We start from the raw sequence: 16517 nt of genomic DNA, 5'->3' as shown, positions 1-16517 counted from the left end.
GGTCACGGCCGCCCTGGGCTGGGAGGTGGTCGCCAAACCCTCCGCCGCCGCCCGATACCCGAGACCTCCGTTCCCCCTGCCTGGGCGGGCCAGGGGGCCCTGCCGGGGCGGGCCGGCCGCCAGGCTGGCGTTCAGGCGCCAGCGCCAGCGAAACTGGCCCTCAAGAGGCAGCCCGCGGCCCCCGCCCCCGTCTACGGCCATACCACCCTGAACGCGCCCGATCTCGTCTGATCTCGGAAGCTAAGCAGGGTCGGGCCTGGTTAGTACTTGGATGGGAGACCGCCTGGGAATACCGGGTGCTGTAGGCTTTTTGCCTCCCGCTCCGCCCGCCTTCTCCTTTACTCGCCCGCGGCGGGGGGCCGCCGGCTCCGCCCCCGCCGGGCCCCGCTGCAGGCCCCACCTCCTCAGGCCCCTCCCACCACGGCGCGCGCCGGCGGGGGCGCTCCCCGCCGGCCCGGCCGGCCAGGCGGCCAGAAGGCGGCCCTGGAAGGCAGCCGCACCCCAGACGCTCCCGGGGTGGCCGGCCCGGACCCAGACTCCGCCGCGGGCCCAGCTGCCGTCCTTTCGGCCCGCGAGCCCCTCGACCTGCACCTGGCCGCCCCCACCGGCGCCCAGCCCCGGCGCTGCCACCTGTGTGCCGGAGTGTCCCTCCACAGCTCCCTCCGACAAAAGCCCCCCCCCCACCCCGCCCCTCTGGCGTGTCACCGCGGCCGGGTGCGGGAGCGGGATCGAGGGCAGGGGCCGCTTCCCCGGGCCTGCCGGCCACCAGGGGCGGGGTCCTGAGCTCGGCGGGGGGTGTGGGGGCAAGGGTGGCCTTGCCGGGGCTGAGGGGCCGTGGCGACTCAATGGTGACTCCCAGTGGCTTCGGGCCAGCTGCTGTCGGGCAGGAGGGCCGGCCCGGGCTGCGGCCCGGGCTGCGCCGAGCGCCGCGTGGGCGGGCAGGGCCGATGCCCAAGGGACCGCGGGCCCCGGGCCCTGAAGCCTCCGGGGCCACGTCCCTGTGGAGCGACGTGCGGGATCTTGGGCGGGGCGCCAAGCGCCGAAGGGTTTGCTGGGTCACGGCCGCCCTGGGCTGGGAGGTGGTCGCCAAACCCTCCGCCGCCGCCCGATACCCGAGACCTCCGTTCCCCCTGCCTGGGCGGGCCAGGGGGCCCTGCCGGGGCGGGCCGGCCGCCAGGCTGGCGTTCAGGCGCCAGCGCCAGCGAAACTGGCCCTCAAGAGGCAGCCCGCGGCCCCCGCCCCCGTCTACGGCCATACCACCCTGAACGCGCCCGATCTCGTCTGATCTCGGAAGCTAAGCAGGGTCGGGCCTGGTTAGTACTTGGATGGGAGACCGCCTGGGAATACCGGGTGCTGTAGGCTTTTTGCCTCCCGCTCCGCCCGCCTTCTCCTTTACTCGCCCGCGGCGGGGGCCGCCGGCTCCGCCCCCGCCGGGCCCCGCTGCAGGCAGTAGTCAAGGTGGTTTGCCTGCCCGAGCAGGAAGCTTGGGCGATGGCAGAAGCGGGAAGAAACTCTTGAGCACAGGTTCTTGGGATCCACGGAGCAGCGCATGCACATGCGATGGCTGCCTACACAGCTGGCTTGCTTGTCTGTGGGGAAAGGCGAGATGGGTCAGGGCCTGGGTTCCTGAGGGGCTGAGAATCAAGGCAGGGATAGAAGAAAGGGGACAGGCCCACATCCCCTGAACCCACGCCGGCGCCCACTCACCTTTGTGGAAAATACGATTGAAAAGTGCCCGCAAGAATCTCTTCAGATGCCTCCAGAGTTGAGGGAAGAAGGGGAGGGGGGAGGCCGGGAGCAGGGTGAGCCCTGAAATCCAACCCTTGTCCGGTCACACCCCAGCAGCCCTCCCACCTCAGCCCCTTCAAGACCCCAGGGCTCCCCCAACCGCGCTGCACAGATCCTGCCCTGACCATAGTCACCACGTTGATCCCCACGTTGAGCAAGATGAAGCTGACCGGGATCAGAAGAATTGAGTATCCTTGCTCCTGGCATTTCCTGGGGATGGGGCCAGTGAACGGCTCGGCTCGGTAGTAGTTTCGCTCACCCATGGCCGTTGGTCCCAGGACTGCCTGGGCCCCCCTGCCCTCCAGTTTTAACTGGGAGCCAGACTGGGTCATAATGGGGCAGGTGGTGAGGTCACAGTGAGGGAGGGGGATGAAAAGGAGGGCCCAGAGTGGCATTCCCTGGTAACCAGGGTCAGGTAAGCTGAGCCTGGACAGTCAAACAGGGCCCGGTGGCCGGCATACATCCCCTCGCGCGGTCATTCATTCGCTCACCGCCCGCTGACTCACTTGTTCAAATGACACATTGCGTCTCTTGGCCCCTCTTGAGACTAGGAAGACCTTGGCCTCAGAGGCCTGCTGAAGGCCTGGCTGGAGTCCAGAGCCTCAGCCTTCTTCATGCCCTTCACTGGGCCTGGAGCTGGACCTGCCCAGATGTGGAACCTCCCAGTTTGGAAGCAACTTCTTGTATGAGGCTCTCTGTGGACAGGGACAGCTGAGACACAGAGGAGGTGCCCAGAGACCAGGGGTTTGGAGTCTGCAGCTGCAGATGTACTTAGTGCATGGTATAGGACCAGGAGGGGCCTGCTGGCAGAACTGTGGCCACTAAACCAAAGGGACCCTCAGGCCAAGAAGGGGACACTGGCTTCTTATTGCAGGAAGCCAAGCAAAGGGACCCAGGCTGGCAGAAGGAGTGGCGCTTCCAAGCCACAGACCACCAATGTTTCCTGGACTCTGGCGCTCTTTATTCCTCTCTCCATGCCCTGCCGCCCCCTGCCCCTGCCCCCGCCCCCATTTGCTGCTGGTAAGTTCATTTTCCCAGTCTGGCTCCCGTGCAGAGAGGGCCTGGAGGCCGAGGTGGAAGGTAGCAGCGAGTTGGCCCGCGCTTGGCCCTCCTGCGGTTGCCGCTTCAGCACCAGACTGTCATACACCTGGTAGTTGGCATTGCCTCCTGGGTTCCGGCTGAGTGGCATGAAGGTGGGCGGGGGTGGAGGGTGCTCGGTAGCCTGGACGTCGGGCAGGAGGTGAGAGGGGCGGAGGAGCAGCGCTGAGCTGGGAGCCGGGGCCCGCTGGTCCGAGGCCTCGGCCAGTACCGTGAGGGAGGCGGAGGTGGCCACAGGGCGCCGCAAGGGCAGGATCTCAGCCCATGCGGCCGCCGGGTGCCGCACCTCGTGGGGATCGCGGGAGTAATCCAAGTGTCCCGTGGAGGGGTGCAGGCTGCGGTTGGACTCGCTGTGAGCACAGCTGGGGAGGCTACGTCTGTGGGCCGGTGGGGTGTCGCGCTACCAGGCTTCGGGCCGGTAGCCCCGAGGAACCAGAGCGGATGGAGGCTCAGAGCCCTCCAGACCCAGACTGCCGCCGCGGGCCCAGTTGCCGTCCTTTCGGCCCACGAGCCCCTCGACCTGCACCTGGCCGCCCCCACCGGCGCCCAGTCCCGGCGCCGCCACCTGTGTGCCGGAGTGTCCCTCCACAGCTCCCTCCGACAAAAGCCCCACCACCACCCCGCCCCTCTGGCGTGTCACCGCGGCCGGGTGCGGGAGCGGGATCGAGGGCAGGGGCCGCTTCCCCGGGCCTGCCGGCCACCAGGGGCGGGGTCCTGAGCTCGGCGGGGGGTGTGGGGCAGGGGTGGCCTTGCCGGGGCTGAGGGGCCGTGGCGACTCAATGGTGGCTCCCAGTGGCTTCGGGCCAGCTGCTGTCGGGCAGGAGGGCCGGCCCGGGCTGCGGCCGGGCTGCGCCGAGCGCCGCGTGGGCGGGCAGGGCCGATGCCCAAGGGACCGCGGGCCCCGGGCCCTGAAGTCCTCCGGGGCCACGTCCCTGTGGGCGACGTGCGGGATCTTGGGCGGGGCGCCAAGCGCCGAAGGGTTTGCTGGGTCACGGCCGCCCTGGGCTGGGAGGTGGTCGCCAAACCCTCCGCCGCCGCCCGATACCCGAGACCTCCGTTCCCCCTGCCTGGGCGGGCCAGGGGGCCCTGCCGGGGCGGGCCGGCCGCCAGGCTGGCGTTCAGGCGCCAGCGCCAGCGAAACTGGCCCTCAAGAGGCAGCCCGCGGCCCCCGCCCCCGTCTACGGCCATACCACCCTGAACGCGCCCGATCTCGTCTGATCTCGGAAGCTAAGCAGGGTCGGGCCTGGTTAGTACTTGGATGGGAGACCGCCTGGGAATACCGGGTGCTGTAGGCTTTTTGCCTCCCGCTCCGCCCGCCTTCTCCTTTACTCGCCCGCGGCGGCGGGGGCCGCCGGCTCCGCCCCCGCCGGGCCCCGCTGCAGGCAGTAGTCAAGGTGGTTTGCCTGCCCGAGCAGGAAGCTTGGGCGATGGCAGAAGCGGGAAGAAACTCTTGAGCACAGGTTCTTGGGATCCACGGAGCAGCGCATGCACATGCGATGGCTGCCTACACAGCTGGCTTGCTTGTCTGTGGGGAAAGGCGAGATGGGTCAGGGCCTGGGTTCCTGAGGGGCTGAGAATCAAGGCAGGGATAGAAGAAAGGGGACAGGCCCACATCCCCTGAACCCACGCCGGCGCCCACTCACCTTTGTGGAAAATACGATTGAAAAGTGCCCGCAAGAATCTCTTCAGATGCCTCCAGAGTTGAGGGAAGAAGGGGAGGGGGGAGGCCGGGAGCAGGGTGAGCCCTGAAATCCAACCCTTGTCCGGTCACACCCCAGCAGCCCTCCCACCTCAGCCCCTTCAAGACCCCAGGGCTCCCCCAACCGCGCTGCACAGATCCTGCCCTGACCATAGTCACCACGTTGATCCCCACGTTGAGCAAGATGAAGCTGACCGGGATCAGAAGAATTGAGTATCCTTGCTCCTGGCATTTCCTGGGGATGGGGCCAGTGAACGGCTCGGCTCGGTAGTAGTTTCGCTCACCCATGGCCGTTGGTCCCAGGACTGCCTGGGCCCCCTGCCCTCCAGTTTTAACTGGGAGCCAGACTGGGTCATAATGGGGCAGGTGGTGAGGTCACAGTGAGGGAGGGGGATGAAAAGGAGGGCCCAGAGTGGCATTCCCTGGTAACCAGGGTCAGGTAAGCTGAGCCTGGACAGTCAAACAGGGCCCGGTGGCCGGCATACATCCCCTCGCGCGGTCATTCATTCGCTCACCGCCCGCTGACTCACTTGTTCAAATGACACATTGCGTCTCTTGGCCCCTCTTGAGACTAGGAAGACCTTGGCCTCAGAGGCCTGCTGAAGGCCTGGCTGGAGTCCAGAGCCTCAGCCTTCTTCATGCCCTTCACTGGGCCTGGAGCTGGGACCTGCCCAGATGTGGAACCTCCCAGTTTGGAAGCAACTTCTTGTATGAGGCTCTCTGTGGACAGGGACAGCTGAGACACAGAGGAGGTGCCCAGAGACCAGGGGTTTGGAGTCTGCAGCTGCAGATGTACTTAGTGCATGGTATAGGACCAGGAGGGGCCTGCTGGCAGAACTGTGGCCACTAAACCAAAGGGACCCTCAGGCCAAGAAGGGGACACTGGCTTCTTATTGCAGGAAGCCAAGCAAAGGGACCCAGGCTGGCAGAAGGAGTGGCGCTTCCAAGCCACAGACCACCAATGTTTCCTGGACTCTGGCGCTCTTTATTCCTCTCTCCATGCCCTGCCGCCCCCTGCCCCTGCCCCCGCCCCCATTTGCTGCTGGTAAGTTCATTTTCCCAGTCTGGCTCCCGTGCAGAGAGGGCCTGGAGGCCGAGGTGGAAGGTAGCAGCGAGTTGGCCCGCGCTTGGCCCTCCTGCGGTTGCCGCTTCAGCACCAGACTGTCATACACCTGGTAGTTGGCATTGCCTCCTGGGTTCCGGCTGAGTGGCATGAAGGTGGGCGGGGGTGGAGGGTGCTCGGTAGCCTGGACGTCGGGCAGGAGGTGAGAGGGGCGGAGGAGCAGCGCTGAGCTGGGAGCCGGGGCCCGCTGGTCCGAGGCCTCGGCCAGTACCGTGAGGGAGGCGGAGGTGGCCACAGGGCGCCGCAAGGGCAGGATCTCAGCCCATGCGGCCGCCGGGTGCCGCACCTCGTGGGGATCGCGGGAGTAATCCAAGTGTCCCGTGGAGGGGTGCAGGCTGCGGTTGGACTCGCTGTGAGCACAGCTGGGGAGGCTACGTCTGTGGGCCGGTGGGGTGTCGCGCTACCAGGCTTCGGGCCGGTAGCCCCGAGGAACCAGAGCGGATGGAGGCTCAGAGCCCTCCAGACCCAGACTCCGCCGCGGGCCCAGTTGCCGTCCTTTCGGCCCACGAGCCCCTCGACCTGCACCTGGCCGCCCCCACCGGCGCCCAGTCCCGGCGCCGCCACCTGTGTGCCGGAGTGTCCCTCCACAGCTCCCTCCGACAAAAGCCCCACCACCACCCCGCCCCTCTGGCGTGTCACCGCGGCCGGGTGCGGGAGCGGGATCGAGGGCAGGGGCCGCTTCCCCGGGCCTGCCGGCCACCAGGGGCGGGGTCCTGAGCTCGGCGGGGGGTGTGGGGCAGGGGTGGCCTTGCCGGGGCTGAGGGGCCGTGGCGACTCAATGGTGGCTCCCAGTGGCTTCGGGCCAGCTGCTGTCGGGCAGGAGGGCCGGCCCGGGCTGCGGCCGGGCTGCGCCGAGCGCCGCGTGGGCGGGCAGGGCCGATGCCCAAGGGACCGCGGGCCCCGGGCCCTGAAGTCTCCGGGGCCACGTCCCTGTGGGCGACGTGCGGGATCTTGGGCGGGGCGCCAAGCGCCGAAGGGTTTGCTGGGTCACGGCCGCCCTGGGCTGGGAGGTGGTCGCCAAACCCTCCGCCGCCGCCCGATACCCGAGACCTCCGTTCCCCCTGCCTGGGCGGGCCAGGGGGCCCTGCCGGGGCGGGCCGGCCGCCAGGCTGGCGTTCAGGCGCCAGCGCCAGCGAAACTGGCCCTCAAGAGGCAGCCCGCGGCCCCCGCCCCCGTCTACGGCCATACCACCCTGAACGCGCCCGATCTCGTCTGATCTCGGAAGCTAAGCAGGGTCGGGCCTGGTTAGTACTTGGATGGGAGACCGCCTGGGAATACCGGGCTGCTGTAGGCTTTTTGCCTCCCGCTCCTCCCGCCTTCTCCTTTACTCGCCCGCGGCGGGGGCCGCCGGCTCCGCCCCCGCCGGGCCCCGCTGCAGGCCCCACCTCCTCAGGCCCCTCCCACCCCGGCGCGCGCCGGCGGGGGCGCTCCCCGCCGGCCCGGCCGGCCAGGCGGCCAGAAGGCGGCCCTGGAAGGCAGCCGCACCCCAGACGCTCCCGGGGTGGCCGGCCCGGACCCAGACTCCGCCGCGGGCCCAGCTGCCGTCCTTTCGGCCCGCGAGCCCCTCGACCTGCACCTGGCCGCCCCCACCGGCGCCCAGCCCCGGCGCTGCCACCTGTGTGCCGGAGTGTCCCTCCACAGCTCCCTCCGACAAAAGCCCCCCCCCACCCCGCCCCTCTGGCGTGTCACCGCGGCCGGGTGCGGGAGCGGGATCGAGGGCAGGGGCCGCTTCCCCGGGCCTGCCGGCCACCAGGGGCGGGGTCCTGAACTCGGCGGGGGGTGTGGGGGCAAGGGTGGCCTTGCCGGGGCTGAGGGGCCGTGGCGACTCAATGGTGACTCCCAGTGGCTTCGGGCCAGCTGCTGTCGGGCAGGAGGGCCGGCCCGGGCTGCGGCCCGGGCTGCGCCGAGCGCCGCGTGGGCGGGCAGGGCCGATGCCCAAGGGACCGCGGGCCCCGGGCCCTGAAGCCTCCGGGGCCACGTCCCTGTGAGCGACGTGCGGGATCTTGGGCGGGGCGCCAAGCGCCGAAGGGTTTGCTGGGTCACGGCCGCCCTGGGCTGGGAGGTGGTCGCCAAACCCTCCGCCGCCGCCCGATACCCGAGACCTCCGTTCCCCCTGCCTGGGCGGGCCAGGGGGCCCTGCCGGGGCGGGCCGGCCGCCAGGCTGGCGTTCAGGCGCCAGCGCCAGCGAAACTGGCCCTCAAGAGGCAGCCCGCGGCCCCCGCCCCCGTCTACGGCCATACCACCCTGAACGCGCCCGATCTCGTCTGATCTCGGAAGCTAAGCAGGGTCGGGCCTGGTTAGTACTTGGATGGGAGACCGCCTGGGAATACCGGGTGCTGTAGGCTTTTTGCCTCCCGCTCCGCCCGCCTTCTCCTTTACTCGCCCGCGGCGGGGGCCGCCGGCTCCGCCCCCGCCGGGCCCCGCTGCAGGCAGTAGTCAAGGTGGTTTGCCTGCCCGAGCAGGAAGCTTGGGCGATGGCAGAAGCGGGAAGAAACTCTTGAGCACAGGTTCTTGGGATCCACGGAGCAGCGCATGCACATGCGATGGCTGCCTACACAGCTGGCTTGCTTGTCTGTGGGGAAAGGCGAGATGGGTCAGGGCCTGGGTTCCTGAGGGGCTGAGAATCAAGGCAGGGATAGAAGAAAGGGGACAGGCCCACATCCCCTGAACCCACGCCGGCGCCCACTCACCTTTGTGGAAAATACGATTGAAAAGTGCCCGCAAGAATCTCTTCAGATGCCTCCAGAGTTGAGGGAAGAAGGGGAGGGGGGAGGCCGGGAGCAGGGTGAGCCCTGAAATCCAACCCTTGTCCGGTCACACCCCAGCAGCCCTCCCACCTCAGCCCCTTCAAGACCCCAGGGCTCCCCCAACCGCGCTGCACAGATCCTGCCCTGACCATAGTCACCACGTTGATCCCCACGTTGAGCAAGATGAAGCTGACCGGGATCAGAAGAATTGAGTATCCTTGCTCCTGGCATTTCCTGGGGATGGGGCCAGTGAACGGCTCGGCTCGGTAGTAGTTTCGCTCACCCATGGCCGTTGGTCCCAGGACTGCCTGGGCCCCCTGCCCTCCAGTTTTAACTGGGAGCCAGACTGGGTCATAATGGGGCAGGTGGTGAGGTCACAGTGAGGGAGGGGGATGAAAAGGAGGGCCCAGAGTGGCATTCCCTGGTAACCAGGGTCAGGTAAGCTGAGCCTGGACAGTCAAACAGGGCCCGGTGGCCGGCATACATCCCCTCGCGCGGTCATTCATTCGCTCACCGCCCGCTGACTCACTTGTTCAAATGACACATTGCGTCTCTTGGCCCCTCTTGAGACTAGGAAGACCTTGGCCTCAGAGGCCTGCTGAAGGCCTGGCTGGAGTCCAGAGCCTCAGCCTTCTTCATGCCCTTCACTGGGCCTGGAGCTGGACCTGCCCAGATGTGGAACCTCCCAGTTTGGAAGCAACTTCTTGTATGAGGCTCTCTGTGGACAGGGACAGCTGAGACACAGAGGAGGTGCCCAGAGACCAGGGGTTTGGAGTCTGCAGCTGCAGATGTACTTAGTGCATGGTATAGGACCAGGAGGGGCCTGCTGGCAGAACTGTGGCCACTAAACCAAAGGGACCCTCAGGCCAAGAAGGGGACACTGGCTTCTTATTGCAGGAAGCCAAGCAAAGGGACCCAGGCTGGCAGAAGGAGTGGCGCTTCCAAGCCACAGACCACCAATGTTTCCTGGACTCTGGCGCTCTTTATTCCTCTCTCCATGCCCTGCCGCCCCCTGCCCCTGCCCCCGCCCCCATTTGCTGCTGGTAAGTTCATTTTCCCAGTCTGGCTCCCGTGCAGAGAGGGCCTGGAGGCCGAGGTGGAAGGTAGCAGCGAGTTGGCCCGCGCTTGGCCCTCCTGCGGTTGCCGCTTCAGCACCAGACTGTCATACACCTGGTAGTTGGCATTGCCTCCTGGGTTCCGGCTGAGTGGCATGAAGGTGGGCGGGGGTGGAGGGTGCTCGGTAGCCTGGACGTCGGGCAGGAGGTGAGAGGGGCGGAGGAGCAGCGCTGAGCTGGGAGCCGGGGCCCGCTGGTCCGAGGCCTCGGCCAGTACCGTGAGGGAGGCGGAGGTGGCCACAGGGCGCCGCAAGGGCAGGATCTCAGCCCATGCGGCCGCCGGGTGCCGCACCTCGTGGGGATCGCGGGAGTAATCCAAGTGTCCCGTGGAGGGGTGCAGGCTGCGGTTGGACTCGCTGTGAGCACAGCTGGGGAGGCTACGTCTGTGGGCCGGTGGGGTGTCGCGCTACCAGGCTTCGGGCCGGTAGCCCCGAGGAACCAGAGCGGATGGAGGCTCAGAGCCCTCCAGACCCAGACTGCCGCCGCGGGCCCAGTTGCCGTCCTTTCGGCCCACGAGCCCCTCGACCTGCACCTGGCCGCCCCCACCGGCGCCCAGTCCCGGCGCCGCCACCTGTGTGCCGGAGTGTCCCTCCACAGCTCCCTCCGACAAAAGCCCCACCACCACCCCGCCCCTCTGGCGTGTCACCGCGGCCGGGTGCGGGAGCGGGATCGAGGGCAGGGGCCGCTTCCCCGGGCCTGCCGGCCACCAGGGGCGGGGTCCTGAGCTCGGCGGGGGGTGTGGGGCAGGGGTGGCCTTGCCGGGGCTGAGGGGCCGTGGCGACTCAATGGTGGCTCCCAGTGGCTTCGGGCCAGCTGCTGTCGGGCAGGAGGGCCGGCCCGGGCTGCGGCCGGGCTGCGCCGAGCGCCGCGTGGGCGGGCAGGGCCGATGCCCAAGGGACCGCGGGCCCCGGGCCCTGAAGCCTCCGGGGCCACGTCCCTGTGGGCGACGTGCGGGATCTTGGGCGGGGCGCCAAGCGCCGAAGGGTTTGCTGGGTCACGGCCGCCCTGGGCTGGGAGGTGGTCGCCAAACCCTCCGCCGCCGCCCGATACCCGAGACCTCCGTTCCCCCTGCCTGGGCGGGCCAGGGGGCCCTGCCGGGGCGGGCCGGCCGCCAGGCTGGCGTTCAGGCGCCAGCGCCAGCGAAACTGGCCCTCAAGAGGCAGCCCGCGGCCCCCGCCCCCGTCTACGGCCATACCACCCTGAACGCGCCCGATCTCGTCTGATCTCGGAAGCTAAGCAGGGTCGGGCCTGGTTAGTACTTGGATGGGAGACCGCCTGGGAATACCGGGTGCTGTAGGCTTTTTGCCTCCCGCTCCTCCCGCCTTCTCCTTTACTCGCCCGCGGCGGGGGCCGCCGGCTCCGCCCCCGCCGGGCCCCGCTGCAGGCCCCACCTCCTCAGGCCCCTCCCACCACGGCGCGCGCCGGCGGGGGCGCTCCCCGCCGGCCCGGCCGGCCAGGCGGCCAGAAGGCGGCCCTGGAAGGCAGCCGCACCCCAGACGCTCCCGGGGTGGCCGGCCCGGACCCAGACTCCGCCGCGGGCCCAGCTGCCGTCCTTTCGGCCCGCGAGCCCCTCGACCTGCACCTGGCCGCCCCCACCGGCGCCCAGCCCCGGCGCTGCCACCTGTGTGCCGGAGTGTCCCTCCACAGCTCCCTCCGACAAAAGCCCCCCCCCACCCCGCCCCTCTGGCGTGTCACCGCGGCCGGGTGCGGGAGCGGGATCGAGGGCAGGGGCCGCTTCCCCGGGCCTGCCGGCCACCAGGGGCGGGGTCCTGAACTCGGCGGGGGGTGTGGGGGCAAGGGTGGCCTTGCCGGGGCTGAGGGGCCGTGGCGACTCAATGGTGACTCCCAGTGGCTTCGGGCCAGCTGCTGTCGGGCAGGAGGGCCGGCCCGGGCTGCGGCCCGGGCTGCGCCGAGCGCCGCGTGGGCGGGCAGGGCCGATGCCCAAGGGACCGCGGGCCCCGGGCCCTGAAGCCTCCGGGGCCACGTCCCTGTGAGCGACGTGCGGGATCTTGGGCGGGGCGCCAAGCGCCGAAGGGTTTGCTGGGTCACGGCCGCCCTGGGCTGGGAGGTGGTCGCCAAACCCTCCGCCGCCGCCCGATACCCGAGACCTCCGTTCCCCCTGCCTGGGCGGGCCAGGGGGCCCTGCCGGGGCGGGCCGGCCGCCAGGCTGGCGTTCAGGCGCCAGCGCCAGCGAAACTGGCCCTCAAGAGGCAGCCCGCGGCCCCCGCCCCCGTCTACGGCCATACCACCCTGAACGCGCCCGATCTCGTCTGATCTCGGAAGCTAAGCAGGGTCGGGCCTGGTTAGTACTTGGATGGGAGACCGCCTGGGAATACCGGGTGCTGTAGGCTTTTTGCCTCCCGCTCCGCCCGCCTTCTCCTTTACTCGCCCGCGGCGGGGGCCGCCGGCTCCGCCCCCGCCGGGCCCCGCTGCAGGCAGTAGTCAAGGTGGTTTGCCTGCCCGAGCAGGAAGCTTGGGCGATGGCAGAAGCGGGAAGAAACTCTTGAGCACAGGTTCTTGGGATCCACGGAGCAGCGCATGCACATGCGATGGCTGCCTACACAGCTGGCTTGCTTGTCTGTGGGGAAAGGCGAGATGGGTCAGGGCCTGGGTTCCTGAGGGGCTGAGAATCAAGGCAGGGATAGAAGAAAGGGGACAGGCCCACATCCCCTGAACCCACGCCGGCGCCCACTCACCTTTGTGGAAAATACGATTGAAAAGTGCCCGCAAGAATCTCTTCAGATGCCTCCAGAGTTGAGGGAAGAAGGGGAGGGGGGAGGCCGGGAGCAGGGTGAGCCCTGAAATCCAACCCTTGTCCGGTCACACCCCAGCAGCCCTCCCACCTCAGCCCCTTCAAGACCCCAGGGCTCCCCCAACCGCGCTGCACAGATCCTGCCCTGACCATAGTCACCACGTTGATCCCCACGTTGAGCAAGATGAAGCTGACCGGGATCAGAAGAATTGAGTATCCTTGCTCCTGGCATTTCCTGGGGATGGGGCCAGTGAACGGCTCGGCTCGGTAGTAGTTTCGCTCACCCATGGCCGTTGGTCCCAGGACTGCCTGGGCCCCCTGCCCTCCAGTTTTAACTGGGAGCCAGACTGGGTCATAATGGGGCAGGTGGTGAGGTCACAGTGAGGGAGGGGGATGAAAAGGAGGGCCCAGAGTGGCATTCCCTGGTAACCAGGGTCAGGTAAGCTGAGCCTGGACAGTCAAACAGGGCCCGGTGGCCGGCATACATCCCCTCGCGCGGTCATTCATTCGCTCACCGCCCGCTGACTCACTTGTTCAAATGACACATTGCGTCTCTTGGCCCCTCTTGAGACTAGGAAGACCTTGGCCTCAGAGGCCTGCTGAAGGCCTGGCTGGAGTCCAGAGCCTCAGCCTTCTTCATGCCCTTCACTGGGCCTGGAGCTGGACCTGCCCAGATGTGGAACCTCCCAGTTTGGAAGCAACTTCTTGTATGAGGCTCTCTGTGGACAGGGACAGCTGAGACACAGAGGAGGTGCCCAGAGACCAGGGGTTTGGAGTCTGCAGCTGCAGATGTACTTAGTGCATGGTATAGGACCAGGAGGGGCCTGCTGGCAGAACTGTGGCCACTAAACCAAAGGGACCCTCAGGCCAAGAAGGGGACACTGGCTTCTTATTGCAGGAAGCCAAGCAAAGGGACCCAGGCTGGCAGAAGGAGTGGCGCTTCCAAGCCACAGACCACCAATGTTTCCTGGACTCTGGCGCTCTTTATTCCTCTCTCCATGCCCTGCCGCCCCCTGCCCCTGCCCCCGCCCCCATTTGCTGCTGGTAAGTTCATTTTCCCAGTCTGGCTCCCGTGCAGAGAGGGCCTGGAGGCCGAGGTGGAAGGTAGCAGCGAGTTGGCCCGCGCTTGGCCCTCCTGCGGTTGCCGCTTCAGCACCAGACTGTCATACACCTGGTAGTTGGCATTGCCTCCTGGGTTCCGGCTGAGTGGCATGAAGGTGGGCGGGGGTGGAGGGTGCTCGGTAGCCTGGACGTCGGGCAGGAGGTGAGAGGGGCGGAGGAGCAGCGCTGAGCTGGGAGCCGGGGCCCGCTGGTCCGAGGCCTCGGCCAGTACCGTGAGGGAGGCGGAGGTGGCCACAGGGCGCCGCAAGGGCAGGATCTCAGCCCATGCGGCCGCCGGGTGCCGCACCTCGTGGGGATCGCGGGAGTAATCCAAGTGTCCCGTGGAGGGGTGCAGGCTGCGGTTGGACTCGCTGTGAGCACAGCTGGGGAGGCTACGTCTGTGGGCCGGTGGGGTGTCGCGCTACCAGGCTTCGGGCCGGTAGCCCCGAGGAACCAGAGCGGATGGAGGCTCAGAGCCCTCCAGACCCAGACTCCGCCGCGGGCCCAGTTGCCGTCCTTTCGGCCCACGAGCCCCTCGACCTGCACCTGGCCGCCCCCACCGGCGCCCAGTCCCGGCGCCGCCACCTGTGTGCCGGAGTGTCCCTCCACAGCTCCCTCCGACTAAAAGCCCCACCACCACCCCGCCCCTCTGGCGTGTCACCGCGGCCGGGTGCGGGAGCGGGATCGAGGGCAGGGGCCGCTTCCCCGGGCCTGCCGGCCACCAGGGGCGGGGTCCTGAGCTCGGCGGGGGGTGTGGGGCAGGGGTGGCCTTGCCGGGGCTGAGGGGCCGTGGCGACTCAATGGTGGCTCCCAGTGGCTTCGGGCCAGCTGCTGTCGGGCAGGAGGGCCGGCCCGGGCTGCGGCCGGGCTGCGCCGAGCGCCGCGTGGGCGGGCAGGGCCGATGCCCAAGGGACCGCGGGCCCCGGGCCCTGAAGTCCTCCGGGGCCACGTCCCTGTGGGCGACGTGCGGGATCTTGGGCGGGGCGCCAAGCGCCGAAGGGTTTGCTGGGTCACGGCCGCCCTGGGCTGGGAGGTGGTCGCCAAACCCTCCGCCGCCGCCCGATACCCGAGACCTCCGTTCCCCCTGCCTGGGCGGGCCAGGGGGCCCTGCCGGGGCGGGCCGGCCGCCAGGCTGGCGTTCAGGCGCCAGCGCCAGCGAAACTGGCCCTCAAGAGGCAGCCCGCGGCCCCCGCCCCCGTCTACGGCCATACCACCCTGAACGCGCCCGATCTCGTCTGATCTCGGAAGCTAAGCAGGGTCGGGCCTGGTTAGTACTTGGATGGGAGACCGCCTGGGAATACCGGGTGCTGTAGGCTTTTTGCCTCCCGCTCCTCCCGCCTTCTCCTTTACTCGCCCGCGGCGGGGGCCGCCGGCTCCGCCCCCGCCGGGCCCCGCTGCAGGCCCCACCTCCTCAGGCCCCTCCCACCACGGCGCGCGCCGGCGGGGGCGCTCCCCGCCGGCCCGGCCGGCCAGGCGGCCAGAAGGCGGCCCTGGAAGGCAGCCGCACCCCAGACGCTCCCGGGGTGGCCGGCCCGGACCCAGACTCCGCCGCGGGCCCAGCAGCCGTCCTTTCGGCCCGCGAGCCCCTCGACCTGCACCTGGCCGCCCCCACCGGCGCCCAGCCCCGGCGCCGCCACCTGTGTGCCGGAATGTCCCTCCACAGCTCCCTCCGACAAAAGCCCCCCCCCACACCGCCCCTCTGGCGTGTCACCGCGGCCGGGTGCGGGAGCGGGATCGAGGGCAGGGGCCGCTTCCCCGGGCCTGCCGGCCACCAGGGGCGGGGTCCTGAACTCGGCGGGGGGTGTGGGGGCAAGGGTGGCCTTGCCGGGGCTGAGGGGCCGTGGCGACTCAATGGTGACTCCCAGTGGCTTCGGGCCAGCTGCTGTCGGGCAGGAGGGCCGGCCCGGGCTGCGGCCGGGCTGCGCCGAGCGCCGCGTGGGCGGGCAGGGCCGATGCCCGAGGGACCGCGGGCCCCGGGCCCTGAAGCCTCCGGGGCCACGTCCCTGTGAGCGACGTGCGGGATCTTGGGCGGGGCGCCAAGCGCCGAAGGGTTTGCTGGGTCACGGCCGCCCTGGGCTGGGAGGTGGTCGCCAAACCCTCCGCCGCCGCCCGATACCCGAGACCTCCGTTCCCCCTGCCTGGGCGGGCCAGGGGGCCCTGCCGGGGCGGGCCGGCCGCCAGGCTGGCGTTCAGGCGCCAGCGCCAGCGAAACTGGCCCTCAAGAGGCAGCCCGCGGCCCCCGCCCCCGTCTACGGCCATACCACCCTGAACGCGCCCGATCTCGTCTGATCTCGGAAGCTAAGCAGGGTCGGGCCTGGTTAGTACTTGGATGGGAGACCGCCTGGGAATACCGGGTGCTGTAGGCTTTTTGCCTCCCGCTCCGCCCGCCTTCTCCTTTACTCGCCCGCGGCGGGGGCCGCCGGCTCCGCCCCCGCCGGGCCCCGCTGCAGGCAGTAGTCAAGGTGGTTTGCCTGCCCGAGCAGGAAGCTTGGGCGATGGCAGAAGCGGGAAGAAACTCTTGAGCACAGGTTCTTGGGATCCACGGAGCAGCGCATGCACATGCGATGGCTGCCTACACAGCTGGCTTGCTTGTCTGTGGGGAAAGGCGAGATGGGTCAGGGCCTGGGTTCCTGAGGGGCTGAGAATCAAGGCAGGGATAGAAGAAAGGGGACAGGCCCACATCCCCTGAACCCACGCCGGCGCCCACTCACCTTTGTGGAAAATACGATTGAAAAGTGCCCGCAAGAATCTCTTCAGATGCCTCCAGAGTTGAGGGAAGAAGGGGAGGGGGGAGGCCGGGAGCAGGGTGAGCCCTGAAATCCAACCCTTGTCCGGTCACACCCCAGCAGCCCTCCCACCTCAGCCCCTTCAAGACCCCAGGGCTCCCCCAACCGCGCTGCACAGATCCTGCCCTGACCATAGTCACCACGTTGATCCCCACGTTGAGCAAGATGAAGCTGACCGGGATCAGAAGAATTGAGTATCCTTGCTCCTGGCATTTCCTGGGGATGGGGCCAGTGAACGGCTCGGCTCGGTAGTAGTTTCGCTCACCCATGGCCGTTGGTCCCAGGACTGCCTGGGCCCCCTGCCCTCC

General features: G+C 69.0%; 9 non-coding genes across 9 annotated transcripts; all 9 read left to right on the top strand.

Moving 5' to 3' along the window:
• Positions 1-189: 189 nt before the first annotated feature.
• LOC117310845 (5S ribosomal RNA) lies at positions 190-308 on the top strand. The gene has a single exon (XR_004524888.1). It is a non-coding gene; the product is annotated as a 5S ribosomal RNA (ribosomal RNA).
• A 935-nt stretch (positions 309-1243) lies between these two features.
• Positions 1244-1362, top strand: LOC117310844 (5S ribosomal RNA). The gene has a single exon (XR_004524887.1). It is a non-coding gene; the product is annotated as a 5S ribosomal RNA (ribosomal RNA).
• A 2700-nt stretch (positions 1363-4062) lies between these two features.
• On the top strand, positions 4063-4181 carry LOC117310843 (5S ribosomal RNA). Its single transcript, XR_004524886.1, has one exon. It is a non-coding gene; the product is annotated as a 5S ribosomal RNA (ribosomal RNA).
• A 2701-nt stretch (positions 4182-6882) lies between these two features.
• Positions 6883-7002, top strand: LOC117310850 (5S ribosomal RNA). The gene has a single exon (XR_004524893.1). It is a non-coding gene; the product is annotated as a 5S ribosomal RNA (ribosomal RNA).
• A 932-nt stretch (positions 7003-7934) lies between these two features.
• On the top strand, positions 7935-8053 carry LOC117310841 (5S ribosomal RNA). Its single transcript, XR_004524884.1, has one exon. It is a non-coding gene; the product is annotated as a 5S ribosomal RNA (ribosomal RNA).
• A 2698-nt stretch (positions 8054-10751) lies between these two features.
• Positions 10752-10870, top strand: LOC117310840 (5S ribosomal RNA). The gene has a single exon (XR_004524883.1). It is a non-coding gene; the product is annotated as a 5S ribosomal RNA (ribosomal RNA).
• A 932-nt stretch (positions 10871-11802) lies between these two features.
• On the top strand, positions 11803-11921 carry LOC117310839 (5S ribosomal RNA). Its single transcript, XR_004524882.1, has one exon. It is a non-coding gene; the product is annotated as a 5S ribosomal RNA (ribosomal RNA).
• A 2699-nt stretch (positions 11922-14620) lies between these two features.
• Positions 14621-14739, top strand: LOC117310838 (5S ribosomal RNA). Its single transcript, XR_004524881.1, has one exon. It is a non-coding gene; the product is annotated as a 5S ribosomal RNA (ribosomal RNA).
• A 931-nt stretch (positions 14740-15670) lies between these two features.
• Positions 15671-15789, top strand: LOC117310837 (5S ribosomal RNA). Its single transcript, XR_004524880.1, has one exon. It is a non-coding gene; the product is annotated as a 5S ribosomal RNA (ribosomal RNA).
• Positions 15790-16517: the final 728 nt, after the last annotated feature.

The sequence above is a fragment of the Tursiops truncatus genome, unplaced genomic scaffold, assembly GCF_011762595.2.
Source record: "Tursiops truncatus isolate mTurTru1 unplaced genomic scaffold, mTurTru1.mat.Y mat_scaffold_448_arrow_ctg1, whole genome shotgun sequence".
NCBI lineage: Eukaryota > Metazoa > Chordata > Mammalia > Artiodactyla > Delphinidae > Tursiops > Tursiops truncatus.
Note: the sequence above shows the minus strand (reverse complement) of the source record. Positions and strands in the feature narration are given on the sequence as shown.